This window comes from Lepisosteus platostomus, chromosome 23 (assembly GCF_059453375.1).
Source record: "Lepisosteus platostomus isolate fLepPlt1 chromosome 23, fLepPlt1.hap1, whole genome shotgun sequence".
Lineage (NCBI taxonomy): Eukaryota > Metazoa > Chordata > Actinopteri > Semionotiformes > Lepisosteidae > Lepisosteus > Lepisosteus platostomus.
In genome coordinates, this window is record NC_142633.1 from 16,470,128 (window position 1) to 16,477,642 (window position 7,515).

The 7,515-nt window shown below is 45.1% G+C and overlaps 1 long non-coding RNA gene across 2 annotated transcripts; it reads left to right on the plus strand.

Annotated features, from left to right (window-relative positions):
• Window positions 1-336: 336 nt before the first annotated feature.
• On the plus strand, window positions 337-6,940 carry LOC148642190 (uncharacterized). Of its 2 annotated transcripts, XR_015929614.1 has the most exons (4): window positions 337-500; window positions 586-707; window positions 2,716-2,812; window positions 5,861-6,940. It is a non-coding gene; the product is annotated as an uncharacterized LOC148642190 (long non-coding RNA). The 2 variants fall into 2 exon arrangements; XR_015929613.1 differs by lacking the exon at window positions 5,861-6,940 and having other exon boundaries at window positions 2,716-4,236.
• Window positions 6,941-7,515: the final 575 nt, after the last annotated feature.

Sequence of the window (7,515 nt, forward strand, 5' to 3'; positions counted from 1 at the left end):
GGTTTCTAAAAAAATACACCCATAAGAAGTACACCACATCCACACACAGCAGGCATTCATCACAGGAAGGACCCCAAATGCCAAAAGTATGGATTGTTCAATACTGCACAGATACAGGATAGTATCGTACATGGCTTGTTATTTAAAAAATGAAACGAGAAACAACACAGTCCAGGTGATAAATTCAAATTTAGCACAAGGAAGCAATTATAATTCAATGCTGCTCCTTAGCTTGCTGTTTAAGCAGAAATCAAACCATGGCAGGATTTGAAATGCAGAGAAACTGGGGATCTAACAAGCGTACAAAGCAAGGTAAACATTTTTTTCCTCGCAGGTCAATTTTCCCTATCTCATCCAGGCCAGTGTACCTCAGCAGGCTTGATTTATCAACGAGGGCAGCAGCTTGGAGCTCAGCCGGCCGTGTTGATGTTCGGCACATTAGCAAAGCGGAATGAATCCCCTCCAAACGCAAGTCACACCGCGCACGACGATTTCTCCGCGTAAGAATGAATCGGACCGTTGATTAGCGTCTGCATATCTGCGAATTAGCAGGAATTGATATCTAATTTTACCCTCTGGTCACAGGTTGCTTGCAGTTCTCAATGAGTCACGGCTGCGGCAGATTGCCAGCACTGTGTTTCTCCAGCGCCCCAGTTTCCTCAACTCAGAGAAGTCAAAGCCAAGAGCACAACCAAGCACGGAAAGAGGTAAGCAGTCGGCGCCTTTTCCTTACAAAGTTTATCGTGGTAGTGTACGTGTGTGCTAATTTCACCATTTTCTCATGATCTCGCCATGCTTTCAACATGCCCTGCAGTATGCATGTTTACTGTGCAACAGGCGCAGACACTCAGACACTTTAAGATATCATGACTTCAGCTTGGCGCGTCATAAAAGCACGGTTGAATTGGGATCGTAACGCATCGCTGCATAACATCTTTTTACTTTTGACATGGTCACATGACACTTCGAATCCCCGGCCCGGGGGAGTGTCATAAAACGCATTAGTATTGGCCCAACTGAAACTGCAGCTGACCTGTGCAGAACTCTGGTCATGCTCCATAAAAAAGGGGACTGCGTGGATTTCTGTGAGGGGTGTTTTCGTTTAAACGAGCTCCGCAGTCAAAGTCCACTTTCTGGCGGCTTTCAGGAATGCGGTTGGAAGTTTTCTGTATAAATCACATTTTACCAAGTCTAATAAGTCTTAGTCTCGTATGCAAACGCCTCTTTAACTACCACAGGCACAAGGGGGGAGCCAGCTTTCTGCGCTCTCCGGGGATTTGGGAATCGGAAGCCCAAAGCCGTCAGTCCATCCTGCCCTTTTGTTCGTTAGCAGCTAATTGATCCTGCAGTCCTGCAGAATCATTTATCCTGACCCATGGATTGATCCATGGTACATGGGACTAGTAGCATGCTTAGGTTCTGAAAGACATGCTTGTAGGAGAGTGCATCCTTCAGCCCAGTTCTTTGGCGTGACTCAGTGATCAGTTGAAACTTGCGCAGACAGTCCGTTTGGGGGACTGGGTCTTTCTTAGCAGATGAAAGCGTTTGGCCTTCAGGGCATCAGCGCCCCAGTGACCTCGGGCTGGGCTGGTGTGGGCACAGACAGCGTCACCTAACAGACGTCCAGAGCACTGAAGGAGAGGAGCTGCAGCCCCGTGAGCTGCCGGGTGAATGCTCCATCGCTCCCATATGGATCTGCAGAGCTGCCCACACCTGAGCAGAGCTGGGCCTGAAAACAGAGTGGGCGGCTGGCGTTCACTTCACTGCCTGCCCCCTGCCCCCTCCCTGCAGCTCGACACGGCAGACCTGAAGGGCTCATACAGCAAGAGAGCTTTTAACATCGCCTGCAGCCTCACGGCCAGGGCTGGGACCCTGCCCCTCCCCTGCTCTTGCTTCAGCTGCGCGTTTCAGTATTTTGAATTCTGGAGCCGGGGAGTAATTACAGTCATCTGTCTAGCTACAGTAACTATAACATATTGACTTGTTAATTAAACAGGACGTTTTAACCAACAGCGTTTCATTCACGAGTCCCCCTTCTCTTCCTCTTTGAAGTGGGTTTGGCAGCAATTTGTTGCGATTCCAGTCTTTTCTCATGCCGGAGTGCAGCGGCTTTCAATTGGAACTCTCCAGAGCATTTGTGTCTTTGCCTGGGTGGTATTCTGGCAGTGCCCACTGCCTGGTGCATGTGGGCAGGGTGGTGACTCAGACATTCGTGTTCAGCGAAGAGGCAAAATAAGGCGTGTGGTGCGTTATCAGTTTACCGCCCCGCTCAGCCTCTGTAACTCGGGCTCCACTCGTGAACATGAATGCACTGCATTGCTTGTAAAGAGGTCATACGAGTCGGCGGCAGATTATTTAAGTTAGGGCGGAAAAAAAAACTACAGCTGTTCAAAATTTTTTGAGGGGGAATTGCAGTGAATGAAAATAGCGATGTCTGCAAAGAGGGCCCGGCGTCCAGAGGGAGAGCTTAAAACGTCTCTGCTTCTTTTTTTCAGTGTTAGGGCTGCGGGGGGGCGTAAAAGAAATGACCACTGAAAATATCCGAAACCCACATCGATGATGTTGTCAAAATACTTTCTAGTTCAGGTGGGGAGGTGCATCAGCATGCATGGGCTGCAAAGGAACAAGTAATAAGTTTATTCCATGCTGAAAAAAAGAAGAAAAAGAACGTTTTGTTGTGTAAACAAAAAACTTTCTGTGTGGCTCTCTTTACAGGGGGAACAGATGGAGCACACTGCAGCCCTGGACAGGGCCACAGCACTCAGCGTGGGCAGCTTTTACTCAGCCGGTGGAAAGGGTGAGGAGGGGAGAGGTGAGGATTATGTGACGTGTTCCCCCCATACCTACTTATTTTAAAGGGTCACCCCCGACCCCCCAACACCTCACATTATGATTCCAGAAATGCTCTGAGGGAAGAGGGCTACTGTAAAATTCGTAATTGTTTCCAGTAAACTCTATGTCACCCTTTTGTTGGCAGCCCCCCCTCCAAAACAAGGGGGTTCCCCTTCGTTCCCTCTTGACCCAGCTGGACCACCTCAGCTCTGACCTGAAGGTGGCGTTTCTGTCCTGTCATTTGAGAGCCGAAGGTGGCTTTGTGGTGTAGGAGGATGTCTGCTTGATGTGCACTAGGGACTGCGATCTCGCACATCTGCACAATGATTCTGCAGGAAAGGGACAGAAAGCCCACCACTGCAGAGGCCCCTGGAGTGCTCCTTTCGGTAACTGCATGAGCTGTTTTTATTTTGTGTGGTGAGCTCGTGAAGTGATACGAATGCCGTCATGCGCAAAGTCTGCAGACAGAGCTGTCAGCTCTCAAGCAGCACATCCACATCCGATCACCTGAGCACAGTGCTCTGCAGAACAAAAGGGGAACAGGAACACCAGAGCTGACCTTCTGAAAGGACTGATAAGACTGTGTGTGTCTAAAACCTAAAGGATTTCAGCAGGCACACTGGGGATTGAATTGCGATTCATGAAGTCACAGCTGCAATACGAATGTTATTTACCGTGAAAAACAGCTAAAAAAGCTTAAAATATTTTCTGATTATTCATAAAATATCCTAACATATTTCAGATGGATCAGCAGTTAGCTGCTATGTTGAAAAAGTGTTTCACACTGTGAATGCTTTGTGAATAGTGGGGCTCTTTGCCAGTCTACACATTTAGCTTTTCCCAATTACCATAAGTCCACAGACAAGGCAGTCCTGTTGATAGTCTTGTGTAACTTAAAACAGGTGTTTGGATTTCCAGGCTGTTTGCTGCTAGGAAACAAAGTACAACACAGGTGCCTTTTTTTGTAACTGCTCCGTTATGTAAAATAAAACGAAATCAATTACATGTATATGCTGTTTCACCGAGAGAAGGAATTCACCCAGAGATTTCAAAGAAGAGAATTGGAGTTCTCTTTGAGTTTTAAATTACCTGTAACTGAAAGACAGTGTTTGAATGAGCTCCCAAAGGGATTTCGGCTACAGAATGTGGGCAAATTCAGGCAGCAAAACACATCTGGCATACAGCTGGAGTTCACTCTTCTGCCTTCTAGAAGCTGCAGGCAGCTGGAAATGTCTGATTTTCCAAGATGCTCAAAATAATACTTTTTGTGTTCAGCACACTTAAAAAATAAAAACGTTCTTTTGTTATGAGACTAATTGATCTGAGACCTGATTTATTTTTGTCTTTGAACAGTGCTGGGTTTCTCATACACTCAGTAGGTGGTATAATAATAAATTCAATGTGTTTGGTTATCTTTCCAGAGACACAACCATTGAACAGCAGAAATGCACCAGTAATTAGATTAATCCCAAATCTGTGGCTGGAGCAACTACACAGGACAGAGATCTGACATACACAGTCATGTCAAATAACGAAAAGAGCAGAATTGCTTAGCATGTTAATATCTAGTGCAACCCCAAACAGTATGCCCGTTGATAAGAAACATTAACTTGCACGAAATTCGTAGAAAGGCAGTGCAGCCAGACAGCATTAGTCACAATAAAAACCACAAATGGGACTTTTTTTATGCTCACATGGCACAAGGCATCAGTATTCACAGACATTACAGTTTCAAGTCATAAAACATAATCTCATTACAAGACTGGGTGAAAAACTGCGCAGCCTATATTAGACCTGGGTGTCGACAGACAAAGCTATTTTAATACCAGTGCACACAGCTTTGGCGATCTGTACTGACCTTTTATTGCACGCAGATGTCTAGAATCTTTCCCTCCAAACAGAGCTGTAGGTAATAACCTGGGATTGGGCAGCCTTATCCCCATACCCACACAACAGCTCTGTTTCACACTGCTGATCTGAAGATAACGTCCTACAGAACCCTCTCTCTTTTCGTTTGCTTTGCTTCTGAGCTGATACCCGACTTTGCGAAACCGCAAGGTTGGCTGTTCTATTAGGAAAAAAAAGGGACAAATTTCGGCCCATCGAGCCCATCTGGTTGTTAGGCTCTGATTGATCCCAGGTTCTCATCCAGCCGCCTCCTGAAAGAAGCCAGTGTAGCTTCAGCAGCTTGTTCAGGATCCCCAGCACCCCTTTCGGAAGTAGTGCCTCCTGTTCTCGGTCTTTAAACGCACTTTCACCCAGTTTGCACTGGTGTCCCCTTGTTGGCGTTTCTGTGTCGGCTTTGTCAGTGGCCTCGAGGGTCGGCCCTGTGGAAATGCACACGGGCTTGCAGGGAGTTTCTCAGGATTTGTGTAACGAAGGGGCACTCTTCTTGTTTATCCCAGCGGGATCATCAGTTGTGTTTGAAAAGGTTTGTTTGTTTGATGAGGTTTTTCCAGGGGGAAATCCATGTGCTCGTTAGCTTGCATTGTGCACACTTGTAAAAGCATGGATATGTTGTACAGTCCATTCTCGATTTCCATTAGTACTTTATGGTGTGCACTTACACATTTTTAATTTATTATTAATTATTATTAATTTGCAGCATAACAGAGATAATATGTGCGTATACAGAGATATCAAGTGCCATCACTGATGCTGGAGTGCTATGTAACAACATGAAAGAGTGTTATTGCTAAAATATCCTACTGCACTTTAAAAAGGATGGAGTGTCAGTAGCTGCTAAGGGAATTATGATATCTCCAATATTGAAAAGCTATTTGATTCCCCCCCATCTGAGACATTAACTGTTGTCTAGTGACAGCAATTTAAAGTGAATGGTTACAACTATAGCATGTTGTAGCTCAAGACTGGGGTGGTACCCAGGGTATGATACAAAATTAAGAGCATAAACAAACACTGCACAAGCAGCAAAAGAAGTTGAAAAAGATTGAGATCAAACTCAAAACTGAGTAAACAACAGGAACAGACACATGTTGGGTCTTAAGGAAATGTCCTACAATGACAGGCTGAAGGAACCTGAACGGAGAAGACTAGGAAGGGACCCGACGCAGGTGTTCAGAATCGCCGAAGACGTCGACCAAGCCGACCCAACAGACTTCAGAACAAACAGGAAGACATGAAACAAAAACGGACATAACCGGATACTGGGAAATGCATTTAAAACTGAGAACAGGAGCACGGCTTTACACTAATGGCTGAAAAGCAGAAAGGTGGAAGAGATTCTCAGATTAATTACGTACTAACTACCAAGTGGGTTAGGTGGGTTGAGTTGTCCCCTCTTTTGTAACTTCTCTTATGTTCTTAATCATAATCCCTGAGTTATGAATCCTAGCCTAGCCATACAGTATATATAGATGTGTCTATGTGCTGTCTATGGATGATATAGTTCTAAGGTTATCTAGCAGCTCACCCTCAAACTGTAATGCCCCTTGACCTTTTACCTCTGTCCTTTCCCTCAGTGCCACCCTAGGGAAGCAGAGAGAGGTCATAGTGTCAGGGTCGTCCTTCTCCTCTGTCAGTAAAGCATGAACAACATGTTGTGACCATGCAGTAGCCATTTGCGATCACTTTCTCTGGCAAACACGAAAGAGGTTCCTTTTTGTAATAGCAAGGATCAGGTCTTGTCTGCAGAGAGCAGGCGGATCTGGCTGAGATAACCGAATGGACCATGTCCTAAGCATCATGATGAAGAAATACGGCAGAGGAAGATGATGGTGATAAAGAAGTTAGATGCATCTTGTGAAACACAAGAGACATCCAACTATCTTTTGTTAATTGTCTTTTATTAAAAAATCACATTTCAGTCATTCATAACATTTTATCTGCCTAATCCAATCACTAATATTGCCTTTAAATGTTTCTTTTAATTAAATGAAATAGTTATGACAAAAAATTAACCTAAATGGTTTTAAGAAGACATTTTATCTTCATTTGAAAATATCAATTGTGTTAATTTGCAGTGCACAACATCAGAATTTTCTTTCATTCAAGATCATGGCAATCATGTGACTGCCTTAAATCTTCTGATTCATGTTGTCATGGTTACAGTGTTCATGTTGTTAAGACCCCATAAAAAAAACTTTTAATGACAGAAGAACGAGTTCATTTGCAGTTTTTGATATTCATAAAACACAGACACACGCTCAGTGGTAAACCAGTTTGGCACAGATCGACCCTGGATTCGTTTCCAAGAGGGAAATTAAAAAATGAAAAAGGTAACTTCACAATCATCACCTAACAAAGAAAACATCCTGAATAGTCATCTGGCTCTCCAAAATACAAGATGAAGTGTCTGGCTGTGGTGGCAGCAGGTTTGTAAAGGTAATTGGTTCCTCTTGTTTTGCGGCAGCTTTGTTGGTCTCTTCTGGTTGTTCCCACCTTTACGAGTCTGTGTGAGAAGCCCAGAGGCCAATGGCTGCACTGACCCCTGACCGCCTGACCGCCTCGCTCCTGCAGCTCGTCAGAGCTCTCAGCGTGCTGCAGGAATCCCAGACACAGGGAGGAGTCCGGTCTAGACAGACAGGTTTACCACACTGCGCTCCAGACGGATGATTATTGCTTCTCAATCTGCAGCTGCTGAGCTCTGCTGGTCATGGTGATCCTACAGAACCAGGATCCTACAGAACCATGCACATACTCAATACGCACGGGGAGGACTGG